Here is an 18,591-nt window from a genome sequence, read left to right on the forward strand (position 1 = left end):
GCATTCTGCCTTATCACTCTCTTTTCTATTATATAACTTCAAGAGTAACAGGTTATAACTACACTAAATCTAACAACAGGTAGTGGCTGGACTACCACGCCCTGATAGAACAGGTGAGGATTATTCTGCCCCGCGTTGTACCACGTTCTCTCCTAACTGAAAAGTTGACTGCAGGCTTCACAATGCACCCTGATCAGGTTGTCACAACAATGGGTGATGATGTCACACCGGCAGTCTTTGTCGACAGGTACAGGACTCCTGGGACCTGGGGTGATGTCGCTGCTGTCGTGCAGAGGCGAACACTTCTCCAACCGAGCTGATGTCTGTTCTTTGTTGACAATCTGCAAGTGTCTGCGGTTTCTCGTCACCTTTCCATGTGGCGTTCTCACTACAAACGATCGTGGAGTATGGCTTGAAGCCTGGATGACTCCAGTCTGTGTCCATGTTTTTTCTATGTTTGTTTTGAGTCAAACTTTGTCACCAACATGAAGAGTAGGAAGCGGCATTGCAGAGTGCCTACTGTTGACAACACTTTCGTCGGCTTGCTTGGCTCTGACGTCGTTCCTCCTGACAGTCAACAAATCAGGCATCAGCTGGTGGTTGAGCTTAGGGATGGTCGTTCTCAGCCTCCTTCCCATAAGTAATCTGGCTGGACTCTCCTTTGTCGGTTCAGTGACAGTGTTTCTGTAGCACTTCTGTTTTACTGCTTCTCACATCTCGCTCTGCCATGCCATTAGCCTGAGGATAGTACAAACTTGATGTTGTATGGCTGTCATATTTGGACATGAAGTCTAGAAACAGTTGAGAACTAAACTGAGGGCCCTTATCGGTTATCAGTTCTTCAGGCATCCTTGCTTGTGGTTTTGTTGAGATTCAGTATTTTTAGTCATCTTGTAAAATAGTCTGTGTCCACAAGGAAGTTCTGATCTTTAAACTTGCTCAGATCAGCTGCTAGCTTACCAAGGGAGCTCAGGCAGTGATGTGGTTCATGATGCTGGATGGGCTTGTTGTGTTCGTTGCAGTGAGAACAAGATGATACCTTCTCCTTTACGGCCTTAGCTATTTTTGGCCACCAGTTGGCATCCTTGTATCTCTGTCCGCACTTATTTAGTCCCAAATGACCACGATGGATCCTTTCCAGCCTCTCTGCTCTCAGGGTTTGTGGGATCACTATCCTCTTTTTGTCCATTTTGCCCACTTATACAGCCTGTTTCTCTGTAGTAATGTTCAGTGGGTCTAGCAACGCTCGCTCATGCCGTGGCCAACCCGACCTGACGTACTGCCTGACGAGCTGCAGGGAATGATCTCTTTCTGTTTCAGTTTTAATGCGCTGCAGTCATTGCTGCAGAACAGCTTTAAATTATTAACCACTTCATGTTCCCTGAAAAAGGCCAATTTGTATAATTCTGAAATGTACATTATTTTTCAGTTTTGGTAAACCAAACCTTTTTTTTAACCTCTGGCTGTTCAGTTCTTACCTTTGTATCATTTCAAACTATTCATTGGCCTTGCACGATTTTGCAATAAACAACTAGAAAAATTAGGGTGTTCTAAAACTTTTGACCGGTAGTGCATATGTCCTGTATATATTTAAAATCATCAGAGTGCTCTGACTGTGCTGATAATGGTACGCGTTATCGCCCCAACGTTGCTTTTGACAGTAACTAGTACTGTAATGCAATATTTTTTAAAGAAATAACACAGTTACTGTTACAATATGGTTCGTTTGTCCATTACTTTGCTCTCTGCAGTATACTTCATGTTTACAGTGGCGCTACATTTTTTTGCAGGATGCCGTGCCAAACACGGTAAAACAGAAGAAGAAGAAGCATTGTCGGCGTGTCTGTTTACATCACATGTGTCAATCATGGCGAGTCAATGCGAGAGCAAGACAAGCTTCTCAGAGTGGAAATACGTCCATTATGTAACCAATCTGCCTCCAAAAGTTACATGCATCAGTGAAGCTTTAAGCTAACGCTGTGTTGGTGGACGTGAGGGAAGCCTCTGCACCAAAACAACAGACTGTTATCCAGGGACAGGTCAACAAAGCTATTGCATGGTATGTTGTTGTAAATAAGCAGCCTGTCGCTGCTTTGGGGTAACCGCTAACCCATTGAGCAGACCGACGATGAAACAACGTTTTGTGTATTTTTTGTATAAATACTTAGTTTTGTGTATTAAGTCATTTTTATGTTGTTTGGTGATTTCTTCTGTAATGTATGTTTTTTGGAGTCATTTTGTGTGTTTTTTTTATCTTTCAGTTGTCTTTTTGTACATTTTTTGTGTAAGTGTTTTTGGTTGCCATTATAGAGTGATTCTGGAGTCAATTTGTGTACTTTTTGTATAAATATTGTTTAGTTTTTTGTTTTATTTTACTCATTTAGTATATTTTTATTTTAAATAAATAAATACCTTGTGTGTGTGTTCCCAGGAAATGATTGAGACGCTGATAACAAAACTCCATAGACATTGTAGCGCCAATAAGAAAAGTAACAAAACTGCGCAAAACAAAACGTAAAGCTCCAAACTACATGAGTGAGTAAGTAAATTAAAGTATTATGTACAATTTGGCTGTCTTTTTTTAAAAACAAAAATCATTTTTTATCTTTGAACCGAGTGGTCAGAGCTTAGCTTCCATGCACGGCATGACACAGAATCCACAGGTTTCCAGACGGAGAATTGAACGGGTTGGGAAACGTGTCTGCAAAAGACTCACCAGTGGCTGATGGTTTCAAATGATCTATTCATAGAGCTCCCGTGTTTCGGTCTAAACTATCTTTTTCTCTATCGCTCGTGTGTTTACAGTCCGTGTCTGCTTGGCTGTGTGCGCAGTGATTGGCTCTGGCCACACACGTGACTCTTGCTCGTGTGAGGAGCTGTGCAGTGAAATAGATATAGATGGTGCGCTAGCGCCCCCTCACACCCTGAGGTCAAAAGCAGAATAGGTTTCATTTCGGGGCCGTCCAGAAGTGAAATATAATTAAAATAAATATTTTGAAATGACCAAATTACTCCAAAATAACAGATTCACACACTTGGGGTATTTGGAACCTGTTGACTAAGTTTCAGGTCGAACTCGCACCGCGTCGGGGAGATATTTGCTCCGCACACACACTCACACCCCATCCTTGCTTTTATAGGTAGATAAGTATTTTCAACAGAAGAATGTGCACCTGGAATACGCACAGCTTACTTTACATTACTGTGCTAAGGCTGAAAAATTACTGTTTTAATTTTGGAGCTGCTGTTTTCTGCTTTATATGCACATCATTTATGGTTGTTTTATAGTTTTATTTTTTTACACACGAGGAAGTCCAGAGTCCACACCATTTTATTGTGGTGTTTGCTTCTGTAGGGAGCCAGGTGTGCTGCTGTAAAGAAGACGCTTACAAAAGTACATTTTCTGTCCGTCACAGGTATGTTTTATTTTATTTTATACATGTCACATTCATTTGTGAATTTTACTCCATCCATTGACACCAGATGTGATGTAATTTTTATTGCTATGTGTTTAAAGAAAAGTTAATATACATTTTTGGGAGTCAAAGTTATATCCTCTGTATATATGTCCTGTATATATTTAAAATCAGAGAGTGGTGACTGTGCTGATGTGTGGAGGTTGTACTTCCGTGAAGGAAAGTTTATTTTATTATTTTTGCTGACCGTGTCTGTCCTATACCTCAGTGCCAGCCGCAGCCTAGGTAACATTTTCTTTTGGCGCCCACTTATATGGTGTTTTTTTTTTTTTTATTATACAAACTACTTGATACTATACATTTACTATACGATACAGTTACATTATTACTATAATATTATTATCAGAATAATTTCTAACACTTGCATAGTGGTCTTTACCATACTCACAAATATGACTTACATGAGAAAATATGAGCAGAATGACTTTTTTGATATTTTATTTAGTTTTAATAAAAGGGTTTCACATACACATATAAAAGAACACAAACAAGTATATACAAGTCCATTTAAATATACATTTTAGTAACAGGTTCAGAATACAAATTATTAATATTATTAGAGTAAGGCATTGCACAAAAAAACCCAAGTTAAGTATAAAAGGCTTCGTCTAAATAAAAAAATAAAAAAAACCTAACAAACCAAACAATAATTTAATTTAAATACCTGCAGCTTGAAGAATTAGGTGCACACTAACTTTGCTACAAAAAAAGTGATAAATTTAAACTGCCTTCTAGTGGAGGCAGGGGCGTAGCACCACATTTTGAGCCCTGGGTCAAATCATCTTGTTGGGCCCCTCCTGTAAGTTTTGATATGTACACTTTTTTTTCGCCCGGAAGCTATATTAGTATTCTTATATAAGCTTTGTTTTTTTTCTTCACATTAACGAAGAGGTTTCCAACCTTTTTTGAGTATTGACCCTATTTTGATATCACAAATGTTCGGCTACCCTAGAGACATTTTTCTTTCTTTAGAATTAGTTTTTGATCATGTTTCTGAAAGTGTTACAAAAAAGAGAGTAGCCAGGACTAGTGATAAAGTGACAAATGCGCCATCTCAGATATTTTTATACTGCATTTTATTTAAACTATATTTATATTTAAGAAAGTTAAAGTATATGATTCAGTTATTTGATTTATTGTGTGTGTGATGTGTATTTGAAAATAATAATTAAAAGAATTTTACAAATAGAATTTTAATCCGTTTTTACCTACATATTTTTTAATTTCATTTTTTTTTTACCATTTACTAGACATTTAAACCCCATTTTAATTCCAGGCTGACCCCACATGGGGTTCTGACCCCATGGCTGAAAAAACTGCAATAACCTAATGATTCCATATCTATTGCTTGTATTTTATAAATCTGTTCTACTATATTTTAGTGGTTTATTGAATATTGTGTTTGTGACATAATTTTGCTACAATATAGGGGCGGCTGGTAATTTTTATATTTTTTTTTTATTTTTTTTTTGAGGGGGGGGAGGGGGTATAACCAACACAGACAAAGCAAACGTGTACAAAGGTTAATAAAAGGTAAATATAGAATGATTAGAATCATGGGGACACTCTGGCTATCTATTTAAGAGTTGGTGGCAGCAAAATTTATTTATTTATTTTTAAATAACTTTATTTCTAATTTAGCTTTGATGTGCAAAAGGAATGTTCCAGCATTTAAATGGTAAATAACGTAGTTAATTCAAACAAAACAATATATTGCCTAAAAATGATGTTTTAAATCTCACCTCTGAAGAACTGAGTAAACGGTTGATTTCCCTCATTTCACCTTTTCTCCTTTCTTTGACTTTTTGGTTGGTTTTCCTTTCTTGAGGAAATACATGCTGCTGTCAATCTGGTCCACGTCACAACCACTGTTCAGACTATCTGCAGCAGCAGCAGCACATGTGGGTCATATCATTAGCACTGTTTTAAAGGGGGTGGTAGGGCCCTGATGCAGCATGAATAACTATTTAGTGCAAAACTGTGCTTAATAACCATCTCATTTTCACACAGGGCCCTTTTCATTTCAATATAAATAATCTAAAAATGTTTAAAATGCATTTTCGTATATATATATATATATATATATATATAGACTTCTGAGCCCCCTTTAACCCCCAGTCCGACGCCCCTAAGTGGAGGTTTGCCTCATCAAGTATTGTTTCTAATTCAAATATTTTATGGCTAAAATGTTTCACTATTGACATTCACATTTTGTAAACAGATCCAAAACTTCCAGATTTAACATTACAATACTAAAATTGCAGTAATGAACATGCATCAACTTAAACCATTGTAGTTCGCAGAGGTATAGCACAAATAACGTGTTTTGCAAAAATAGTGTCATTTTCTGGTGGTACTTAATAAAGCAGCTTTAACCAACACAAGCTAAAAAGCCCCATCCATTCTTCAGTCCAGCCTAATAAGTTTATTCTCCTGGTTTTCCTGCCAGTGAAGTCATCGCTGACATAATCACATTTCCTCAGTGAATCTGAAGGAGAAAAAATAATAATTTGAACTCACTGGCTAGTCTATCAATCAAACCAAGTCATAGGATAGAAATGGATAAATATTTATAAATAGAATAAAAGCTGTACAAATTTAAAATGTAACACACATAGCAAATACAAGTAGTTGAAAGTTATTTATTAGATAGATTGACACAGAATACTAATAAAACACAAGTTTACATATAGAATGCAGTTTTATTAAAAGTAAAATGAGAGATATGAAATATCCAACATGAATAAATGACCTGCTGTACATGAGGTTTCCTCTGGACTCGTGTATATTTTAACATACTAAAATATATCTAACAGCAGGATTAAATCAATTAGGTCATCTTTATTTTATTATCAGTGTTTTTTATTAATACACTGTGCAATAAGTTCTATTAAAATAATCCTAATTCTATGAAACACAAAATGTGACGTTGCTCTTTAAATTTGCATAAAAATAGTTATCTTAAAATTAGGTTAAACAACAATGAAATAAATTAAGACCGCTGTTACCATGCAATCAATGTTTTTTGTTAATCTGATCTGGTTAGATCTCGGAAGCTACAGTAAGTAGGTCTGGGCCTGGTGGGATGGCAGTCACAACAGTGGTATCTGTCATTGTGTCCTTGGACAAGGCACTTCAGCCACATTGCCTACTATGAATGTTGTGTGTGAGTGAGTGCTGGTGGTGGTGGGAGGGGCCGATGGTGCACTATGGCAGCCTCGCTTCCGTCTGTGGCTACAATGGTAGCTTACCACTACTAAGTACTAAGATGGCGCCGCGGATGGTCGCCTCGGTACTGCGCTCTCTCGTAGTTGTTGTGTTTTTCTTTAGTTTTGTAGTTTATTGCTCCCCTTCTCTGGTCTCTTTCACCAGAGAAGAACTATTACAAGTTGGACAGTCCTCTGCTGATCTTTTTTCACCGGTTCTCATTGAACCAGAAAGTTATGCGGAGATTCTCACCGGAGGAGCAGCAGCTCTCTATGGAATTTGCAGGAGACGCCGCAGACGCAGACGGGGTAAACGAGCAGGCGCGCTTGTTAAACTGAGGCAGCGGGGATTACGCACTGCGCTTCCATCCATTCACCTGGCGAATGTCCGCTCTCTGGCAAATAAAATGGATGAACTGCTGCTCCTAAACACCAGAAACTCGGACTTTTGCAGATCCGCCGCCCTGTGTTTTACTGAAACCTGGCTCAGTGAACTCATCCCGGACAGCTCTCTACATCTACCGGACTTTCAGCTACTCAGAGCGGACCGCGTAAAAGAGCTCTGTGGGAAGACGAGGGGCGGTGGAATATGCTTTTACATTAACCAAGGTTGGTGTACAGATGTCACAGTGTTGAAACAGACGTGTAGCCCTAATCTGGAGAGTTTTTTCATAAACTGTAAACCGTTTTATTCTCCACGGGAGTTCTCCTCGTTTGTCATGGTCGGTGTTTACATCCCACCTCAGGCTTGCGTAACAGAGGCGTTACAGCACCTGGCTGACCAGATAGCAGACGTGGAGAAAAAACATCCCGACTCTTTGCTAATCATTCTCGGGGATTTTAACAGAGCAAATCTAACCCACGAACTCCCTAAATACAGACAACATATAAAGTGTCCCACCAGGGGTGCTAACACACTGGACCACTGCTACACTGTAATAAAGGATTCATATCACTCTGTTCCCCGTGCAGCTTTGGGGCTCTCTGATCACTGTCTGATTCATCTCATCCCCACCTACAGGCATAAGTTTAAATCTGCTAAACCTGTAGTAAGGACTGTAAAGAAATGGACAGAGGAGTCAAAGCAGGAGTTACAGGACTGCTTTGACTGCACTGATTGGAGTGTTTTTGAAGCTGCATCAGACAACCTAGATGAACTGACTGATACTGTGACATCTTACATCAGATTCTGTGAGGACATGTGTGTGCAGACCAAGACTTTCTGCACATACAACAACAACAAACCCTGGTTCACACCTCAACTTAGGATGCTACGTCAGGCTAAGGAGGAAGCCTACAGGAGTGGGGACAGGGACCTGTTCAGGCAAGCCAAGTACACACTATCCAGGGAGATCAAAGTAGCCAAGAGGTGCTACACTGAGAAGCTAAAACAAAGCTTCTCAAACAAAGATCCTTCTGCTGTGTGGAAAAGCCTACATGAAGTTACCAACTATAGGAAACCCTCCCCCCACCCCACTGGTAACAAAAGACTAGCTAGAGACCTGAACAGCTTCTACTGCAGGTTTTCACACCCACCCCCCAGCTCATTAGCATCAGCCCATCACCTGGACTCTGCCCTTCCTGCTCCCCCTACTCCCCCCCCCTACCTCACCCTCTGTCCCCCCACCTACCCTGAAGATCAATGAAAGAGATGTGTGCCAGCTTTTCAAAAAACAAAAGATCAAAAAGGCTCCAGGACCAGACGGAGTATCTCCCTCCTGATCTTCAACACATCACTGGAGCTGTGTGAAGTACCTTCCTGCTTCAAAAGTTCCAGCATCATCCCAGTCCCCAAGAAACCTGCCATCACAGGACTTAATGACTATCGACCCATTGCTCTGACGTCTGTAGTCATGAAGTCCTTTGAGAGGCTGGTTCTGAGCCACCTGAAAAAGATCACAGGACCCCTGCTGGACCCCCTGCAGTTTGCCTATCGGGCAAACAGGTCTGTCGAGGATGCAGTCAACATTGGACTGAACTACATCCTGCACCACCTCGACTCCCCAGGGACCTACGCTAGGATCCTGTTTGTGGATTTCAGCTCTGCATTCAACACCATCATCCCGGATATCCTTCACCAGAAACTCACCCAGCTCACAGTGCCGGCCTCCACCTGTCAGTGGATCACCAACTTCCTGACTGACAGGAAGCAGCAAGTAAGGCTGGGAAGCATCACATCTGGCACCCGGTCACTCAGCACTGGCGCCCCCCAGGGGTGTGTTCTCTCCCCACTGCTATTCTCCCTCTACACCAATGACTGCACCTCAGGGGACCCCTCTGTGAAACTCCTGAAGTTTGCAGATGACACCACCGTCATCGGTCTCATCCGGGATGGGGACGAGTCTGCCTTCAGACGGGAGGTGGAACAGCTGGATCTCTGGTGCAGGCAGAACCACCTGGAACTGAACCCGTTCAAGACCGTGGAGATGACAGTGGACTTCAGAAGAAATCCCCCCCCACTCCCCCCCCTTACCATTTTAAATAGGGATTTGGCTACCGTGGACTCCTTCAGGTTCTTGGGATCCACAATCTCACAGGACCTGAAGTGGACCTCCCACATAGACTCAACCAGGAAAAAGGCACAGCAGAGGATGTACTTCCTGCATCAGCTGAGGAAGTTCAACCTGCCCCAGGAGCTGCTGATCATGTTCTACACCTCCATCATTCAGTCTGTTCTGTGCACCTCCATCACTGTCTGGTTTGGATCTTCAACCAAACTAGACAGACACAGACTACAAAGGATAGTCAGGACTGCAGAAAAGATCATTGGTGTTGATCTGCCCTCCATCCAAGACTTATACCTGTCCAGGGTCAGGAAACGGGCAGGTAGCATCACTGCAGACCCCTCCCACCCTGCACACAATCTGTTTAAACTCCTCCCCTCTGGCAGACGCTACAGATCACTGTACGCCAAAACAACCCGCCATAAAAACAGTTTCTTCCCCCAGGCTGTCACTCTGATCAACACTGAACAGTCAAAGAGTGTCAGTCCTGTTTCTGTGAAAAAACCCTGGAACCAAACATAACAACCTTGGATCAATCTGACATTGAGAATGTTCATGTACATACCTTTAATTTAAATGTTCTACTGCACTACTTATCAATGCTCTACTGCACTATTTTCCTTTTATTATTATTATATTTTATTATTATCTTTCTTTTCTATTATTTTCCTTCTTTTATCTTATTTTTTTATTTTTATTTTGTATCTATTTAATTATTTTTTTATACTATTATTATTATTATTATTATTATTATTATTATTATTATTATCATCTTGTTATTTGCACATTCTAGTCTAACTACTGTTTATATTTATACTTATGTTTATACTTATTTTCATCTTTTCTAGCTGATTGTTTATTGTTGAAAAATTTTTGTTTTCACTATTGGAGAGAGCACAGTTGACCGAGTCAAATTCCTCGTGTGTACAACATACACTTGGCGAATAAAGATGATTCTGATTCTGATTCTGATTCTGATTCTAAGTGCGGAGTGAAAGAATAATGGCTTAATTCTGTAAAGCGACTTTGAGTGTCTATGATAAAGTGCTATAAAAAATCCAATACATTATCATTATTAGCATGGTCACTCTGATAGCTTGTTTGATAATGCACGGCTTGGGTATAATTGACCATGATCATCTTAAAACACTGGCTGATTTCTGGCTTTTCCATAATCTTTTTTTTTCTGTTTTTTTCTTCCCTGGGCTCCAGATAATTAGTTTGGTCGCGTAGACATGATGACGCCACTTACTGCACACACGCACCACACTGGGCCACGCCTCGACCAACCTTCCACAGGTGTTAATTAATTTGGGGGGCAGGAGAACATTTTTTTAGTTTTCATTTAAACTAGTTATTAATAATACTATCAAGTTTTGTATTCTAATAATATCAGTGCGTTGGTTGTTTAATTAATTTTTTATATAAAAAAAAAATTCACTTAACCAATTGGTGCCCCCTGGCTGTATGATGCAGGTATTTGCCTATATAATGGACTGGCCCTGTTATACCTCATGTTGTTAAGATGATGTTTTCTAATGTTACAGACCTGTTTTCAATCTAATTTGTGAGCCAATTTTGTGTTTTAATGGTTTTGTGAAGTCTGCTAATAACTGCAATTATTTTTTTTCTTTTGTTTTTACACATGAGGAAGTCCAGAGTCCACACCATTTTATTGTGTTGTTTGCTTCTGTAGGGAACAAGGTGTGCTGCTGTAAAAGTGCATTTTTGTATTTGTCACAGGTATGTTTTATTTGATACATGTATTATTTATTTGTGCATTTTACTCCATCCACTGACACCAAATGTGATATAATTTTATTGTAATGTGTTCAAAGAAGAGTTGTAATGTAATTTTGGGGAGCCACAAAGTTAGATCCTCTGGACATACACTACCGGTCAAACATTTTAGAACACCAAACATTTTCTATTTTTTTTTACTGAAAAATGTTCAGTTTATTGTGTCATTGCACTCTGAAATGAAAGCATAGAACAAATAAGCAATTATAATGTAAAATGAAAAGATGGAATCCATGAACAATACTGTTCAGCTGATGCTCATGAGGGTCTGGTACCACAATGCTTTTATGCAGACAGAGGGGCTTGGAAGGAACCAACCTGTAGGAATTAGTAGCACCAGCTTTCAAGGCTGATTCAACCTCCATTGCTGCAGAACAGCTTCACATTGTTAAAGGCACACTGTGTAACTTTAGGCCACTATGTGCGTTAGATCGGTAACTTTTACGTAAGTGCCCCTAGTAGCCACAAGCGCAGCAGCACTGTCGCAAAAATCAAGAGTCAGTCAGTGGGGCCAGCCTCCCTTGTCTATTGATTGTGTATGCAGACAGTAGTTGACCTGTAACTTCGGGATCAGGATTTGCTCTCAGGGCTGGGCTCGTGCCGCGGCTACGGCCTATGGGCTGGAGGTGCAGCTGCCACCGCCGCCCTCCTCTCCCCGCCGTTGGAGTCCCGGCCTTCCTCATCGCGTCGGTGGTGCTCCCCCCTACTCCTTGGCTTCGGCCCCCTTCACCAAGGGTCAGCGCGATGGCTGGGGTTGGTTGGACGGGCGACCCTGCGCACACCCCCAACCCTGAGAGCCAATCCTTATACTGAAGTTACAGATCTGACTAGTTCACTTCCCTTACTGAAGAATCCACGTTTAACTGAACTATTGCGATGATTAGTGCACCATTAACCCAACACAAAACTACCATGTTGTCAGTGATGTACCGTCAAGGTAGGCAGTGCCTACTCAAGGGTGAACTGCTATTTTGATTATTTGTTTTAATTATAATTATAAATTATTTATTTTTCCATTTCCAATAGCCTACAGTACTTATAAGTTTGAAAGTGTCCGCATTTTGTGCGTTTCAGAGCCCAAATTACTAAACAGCAATATTTCCTGGAACAGCTGCACAGTCTCACTCCAATCTAAGGCAGAGGGAGGCCACACCCCCTCCCAAAGGCACATTGCTCCTCTGCCTCCGTTCCCATTGCGTGTTTTTCCATGTTTGCGCATGCGCAGTCAGTTCCCCAAGATGACAACCATTTACGTCCAAAGGCAGCGTAGAGAGCTGCCTTTGGACGTAACCGCACTATGCTAAATGCTATACTTAAGTTCACAGTACATTAGTGTATTGATGCCATGTGACCGCTGCTGCTATGTTCTCTAGCTAGTGGGCGGGATAACGCTACAGTCAGGATGACAGCGCTAGAGACAATAGAGAAACTTTTTTTGGGGGGAAAAATGACAGCTTTTAAAAGATGGGAGACCAACACCTGAGTTACCAGACCTTCAGCAAAGGTAAGGTCAGAACATGTTTCTTACTTTTCACAGTGAATGGAACAAAGGGAAGGATTGACTTTGTGGATGCTCCTCACTGAGGCTGTTCTGAGTTGTTGTTGTTGTCTTTTTCTCTGTGTTTCTGTGTTTCCAACACAAACAACAGATGTGCTGCCGTGTCATGAGATATATCTTGTTGGGAGAGTATGGAGGCTATATTAAATAATTGTTTGTTTCTTTAATGGTGTTTACGATGTTGATTTTGTTAGATGGCTAAATGCTTGTTCATGTGGATCTTGTTGGGTTTTTTCTTATTATGAAGTTTATAGTTTGATAAGCGCATTGAGATGACTGTTGTAATATGCGCTATACAAATAAAAGAATTGAATTTAAAATCAGAGAGTGACTGTGCTGATAAGGGGAGGTTGTACCTCCATGAAGGGGAATTTATTTTATTATTTATACTGACTGTGTTTGTCCTCAGTGACTTTGGCACCCTGGCCGAGATTTTCCTTTGGGGCCCACTTATATGGGTTTTTTTTTTAATACAAACTACTTGATATTTACATTATTGTTATAATATTATTATCAGAATGATTTCTAACACTTTGTTATTAGAATTATGTTCTGCATCTTATAATCATACATGTTCACATTGATTAGAACTGTGTTTTATGATCTTCCAGGATCTACTCCAGTATCCAAGGCTAAGGTAGAAAAACACCTTATGTAAGATCTTTTATTACCCGGATTCATTAACTGGTTGCCTAGACACTTATCAAGATAACATTTGCCTCTACTGTCTTTTGTGGTACTCAAAGTTCCTCTGGAAAGTTCCACGTCTAAGGATCTAGTGAGTATATAATCCTGTATTACTAATCATTTGTCAGGGCACAAAGATTGAGACTACCATCTGTAACCAGTAGGGATGTAACGATTAATCGTAAGGCAGTTAAAAATCGATTCATAGGTATAACGATTCACATCGATGCTGTGAAAATTGAATCGCAGTACTTTTTTTAACCAGCGGAGGGCTGTCCAGAAGTGTTGGCGGCGAGCGAAATCTGCTAATACTTTCTTTCTGGCTGCCTTCTACTCTTAAACATATTCATAAATGATTCATTACCCCTTTAGCACCGAAAGAATATCTGTAATATTACGTGAATATCTGTGAAAGTCACGTTTTTCTATTAGCTCTGTCTGCTAGCATAGCATCTCTTCTTCACTGCAAAATATCTGCATGCCAACCGACCACTGGGTTACCAGCGCCCTCTGCTGGTCTAAACAAATATCTGACCTAAATACAGTAAAATGACTGTTTTTTTTGTTTTTTTTTAGTCCAATTGTTAAGGCACAAAATATATTTTCAGTTGCACTTTTAAAAAGAAAAGTGCAGTTTTGTATTGTTTACTATATAACCAGAATTTAAATAATAAGCTTCTTCTTCATTTGTATTATTCCTTTATTTATTTCATTCAAGATTTATTTTTAGTTAAATTGCATTGTTTTGAATAGTTTATCAAGGGATTCTTTTGACAATGAAAAATAGTATAGTATTTTCCACAAAAAAAATAAAGGAATATTTTTCAGTCATTTGTCTACAGTCCCATTTTGTAAAATAAATCGTGAGAGAATCGCATCGTGAACCCAGTATCGTGAATCGAATCATATCGGGAGTTGAATGAATCGTTACATCCCTAGTAACCAGTGTCTAAGGATGAAAATATACATTTATCATGTGCATGTCCCATAGAATTAAACCAGGGAAATCACACACACTATTTTACTCTGCACCCACAAATAAACCCCTTTATAACACTACAGAGTATGTACACCTCTTTGTACAACCAACCTTCAAACACATACTCATTTGGCCATAATTGACAACTCTACTTAAGCTCCCACTATATGAATACATACTTCAGACGGGCACTGTATTAGTCTATCTATAAAAGCAAAGAAGGTCTGTGTGTGGAGCGAATACCTCCCCGACACGGTATGAGTTCGACCTGAAACTTAGTCAACGACTTCCAAATACCCCAAGTGTGTGCATCCGTTAATTTGATGCACACACTCGGGCTTTCTTTTCCAGATGTTTACGTTCCTCCAGCTCTGCAAACGAAAAATTCTTCTTCTTTCGAAGTACCTTGATATCCTCGGAAAGCCGCCTCAGCATACGATACATCAGAAAGGCACATACCCCCATCATTAGCAGGCCAAAGATCATGACCCCCAGCATATAGATGTCCTCCACATCTTCCACTGACAGCAGAGAGAGACAGAGCATCTGGCTTCTTCCCTGTGCATCCATGACATATCCACTTGGGTATGTGTCTTTCGGACATGCTGGTTCGTGCTGTTGTGTTCATCTCTTCGTGAAGATTGAGTCGATGGCGCTCAATGACCAGTTGATGAGTTCCATGTCGTCGCTGTGTTGATCTTGTATGCGTGTAGGAATATCCTTAGTGTCTTCTCTTTAAATCTTGTCAGATTTTCGGATTGTTTTATCTCTGCATCAAGGTTATTCCAGTGGTTGATAGCTCTATACACAGTACTGTGTTTCCCAATGTTGGATTTAACCCTGTCTAGTCTAAACACATTATTATGTCTGAAGTCATAGGCATTTTGTTTGTATGTGAAACGTTTTTGTATCTGATGTGGTAGTTTTTTAGATGAAGCCCTAAATGCGTATATTTGTGTGTTGTAGTGGATTATTTCTTGCAGTTTTAGGTATTTTGCCTTTTCAAATAATTTGTGTGTGTGTGTGTTGTGTGTTGCTTTATGTAAAATTCTTAGCTTTTTTTTGTAGTTTAAATAATGGTTCAAGATACGTTTTGTAGTTATTTCCCCATATTTCGGAGCAGTAATTTAAATGCGTTGCTATGAGTGAAGAATAGATTGTTTTAAGTGATTTGGTATGTAGGATTTGTTGAAGCTTCCATAGGATGTAACTGCTTTTGGCAACTTTGTTTTTAACTATTTGTATATGTTTTTTCCAAGTCAGCTTCTCGTCCATCCACACTCCTAGTACCCTATATTCTTTTACTTGTTTCCATGTTTAGTTTCAGTCTTATTTCTCCTATTATTTTTTTCTTTCCGAAATTGATGAATTTTGTTTTGCTGACGTTTAGGGCTAATTTATTTACATCTAGCCATGTCTGGATTTTTGATAGTTCTTCATTTGTTGACTCTATTAGAGTTTTAATGTCTCCTCCTTCGTCTCCATGACTGTGGGCGGTGGCTGTGCTGACGGACATTAGCCGACCTTATCACAAACTATCTAGTTGTTTTGTGAGCGGATGGGTCCACATCACGGCTCCACTATGAGTGTTCCTTATTATATTGTTCTATGTGCTAAGATGCTAGCAGCTACAATGTAAACACACACGGCTGATGTGCGTGCGCGTGACAGTGCTGGTGTAGTGTAGAATAAATCTACATGTTGAACGCACACAGAGACATTTAGAGAGAGAGTTACAACTTTGGTGTTGCAAAACTTTTGTTTTCCGTGCTACTTCCGGATCTCTTTTTTTTTTTTTTTTTTTTTTTTTTATAAAATCTCTCAACAACCTGTGACGGATTATGTGCAGTCGCGCGCGTGTGTGTGAGAGATAACCCATGTAGGGAGGAGATGGAGGTAGACACACACACACACACACACACACACAATATTTATAATAAAAATATACTAAATGAGTAAAATAAAACAAAAAACTAAACAATATTTATACTAAAAGTACACAAAACATCAACAGAAATGCACAAAAATATACAAAAAGGCTCCAAAAACTCTCATTTTGTTTGTTTTTGACGTTTAGAGAGAGAGTTACTACTTTGGTGTTGCAAAACTTTTGTTTTTCGTGCTACTTCCGGGTCTCTTTTTTTTTTTTTTTATCTCTCAACAACCTGTGACAGATAATGTGCATGCGCACGGTTGACGCGCGTGTGAGAGATTACCCACGGAGATGGAGGTAGCCACACGCACGCATGCACGCACGCATGCGCGCACACACACAGTATTTATAATAAAAATACACTAAATGAAACAAACAATAAAACAAAACACTAAACACTATTTATACAAAAAGTACACAAAATGACAACAGAAATGCACAAAAATATACAAAAAGCCTCCAAAAACACACAAAATGACTCCAAAAACACACATTACACCAAACAACAACCAAAATATGAAATTGACTCAAAATACACATAAATTAATATTTATACAAAAAATGACAACAGAAATGCAAAAAAACTACACTAGAAAAGATACAAAAATACAAAAATGACTCCAGAATCACACTACAATGGCAACAAAAAACTATAATTTTACAAAAAATGCACAAAAACACAACAGAAAGATACAAAAATACACATGATGACTCCAAAAAACATACATTACAGAAAAATACTCCAGACGAATAAAATCTAAAAATGAGTAAAAAAAAACAAACATTTATCATGTTCATGTCCCACAGAATTAAACCAGATAAATCACACACACTATTTTACTTTGCACCCACAAATTAACCCCTTTGTAACACTACAGAGTACAGAGTATGTACACCTTTTTGTACATTCAACTCTACTTAAGCTCCCACTATATGAATACATACTTCCGACGGGTACTGTATTAGTGTATATATATATATATATATATTACCAAAACCAACTACAAGCAAACCACACAAAAATGATGTGAATCATGCAGATATGTTCCAGTACCAGACAGTATTCTACAGACTACTACTAAGAGACCATACTACTGCTATACTACAAGTTGGTACATTTTACACTGGAAAGAGGTAAACTGATAATGATGCTCAATTCTTTGCCATCATTACCATGGATACCAGATTTCAACTTGTAAATGTATCATGCAAACAAAGACTAGGTGAGAAAATACATCATGCTAAGAAAATAGAGCATCATTTTTGCAAAATGCCCCCCGACCCCCCAGTTGTCGCGCGCAGTGCCGGCATTACCACAGTGATTTCTCGCTGCGAGTTTTAGCTGTCTACTTTTTCTTTTAGCCAAGTACTTTTTTTTTGGGACATCACTGGACTTGTTATTTCTTAAAGAGGGTATTGATGAATAATGACAACCTCAAATAAAATGATAACGCAATTTATTAACCTAAAAATAAATCACATTGTGCAATAACTCTGCCACCTCCTACAGACTATCAACTAAAGGTTGTAGGACCCTGGGTAACCTCGTCAGTCCGCCTTGAACACGGAGTATTTTATTTTGAAAATAATCCCCCCTTTTCCATTGTGTTGTGACTTTTGCTGTTGTGTTGTGTTGTTGGCCCTTCTGTGCCACCGTCATAACTTAATGCTGGTGAGTGACGTCCCACCTTCAAACACAACCTCATTTGACCATCCATGAAAAAGTTACTTAACCTCCCACTTTTCTTTTTTTCTTTTATTTTTTCTTAATTTTGCTTTGCAACATACAAGACAATACACAGGAACAAACAACCCGACAGCATAGACCCAAGGAACAGTATTTACAATTTCTTACAGTACAGGTGTGTGTGTGTGTGTGTGTGCGAGAGAGAGAGAGAGAAACAGGAGGGGCGGGATGAAGAGAGGATTTTTTTAAATTATATATATATTAATAACAAAATATATAAATAAATAAATATAGAGTAAAAAAGGGGGAGAAATAAATACATAAATAAGAAGTACAATTTACATAATCCAATATATAATAGATAAAATCCATGATACTGTCACGATTGGGTGTTGGTGTGGACCCAAATGCAGGGAAAGAAGGAGGCAGGATGCAGGAATAGCGTTCTCGGAACCAGTCCATGTTTAATTAAAAAAATCCAAAATCCAAAATCAAAACTCAAATCCAAATCAGGGGAGTCGGAACAGGGAGCAAGACCAGACACGAGGAAGCAGATAACGACCCTGACATCACACAAACAATGATCCAGCAGCCATACTGTGTCCAAACACTCAGCTAAATAGCGGAGGAGGCCTGATTAGGAATGGGCCACACCTGGGTGAAAACACGAGGGAGCTAATCATTCACCAGCCAAGCACACGGACATCACTGAGGGGTGGAGCCACAAACAGGAATCCCTGAAACACAGACGAGAGTTAACA

At 39.4% G+C, this 18,591-nt stretch overlaps 1 protein-coding gene across 1 annotated transcript in view; it reads left to right on the plus strand.

Annotated features, from left to right (window-relative positions):
• Nucleotides 1-3,347: 3,347 nt before the first annotated feature.
• LOC114475309 (NACHT, LRR and PYD domains-containing protein 12-like) overlaps nt 3,348-18,591 on the plus strand; it is a 64,071-nt gene continuing 48,827 nt past the window's right edge. The window contains exon 1 of the mRNA XM_028466000.1: nt 3,348-3,416. The gene's annotated coding sequence lies outside the window, so the exon portion shown is untranslated. The remainder of the gene's footprint in view (nt 3,417-18,591) is intronic.

Source organism: Gouania willdenowi, chromosome 14 (genome assembly GCF_900634775.1).
Source record: "Gouania willdenowi chromosome 14, fGouWil2.1, whole genome shotgun sequence".
NCBI classification, from domain to species: domain Eukaryota; kingdom Metazoa; phylum Chordata; class Actinopteri; order Blenniiformes; family Gobiesocidae; genus Gouania; species Gouania willdenowi.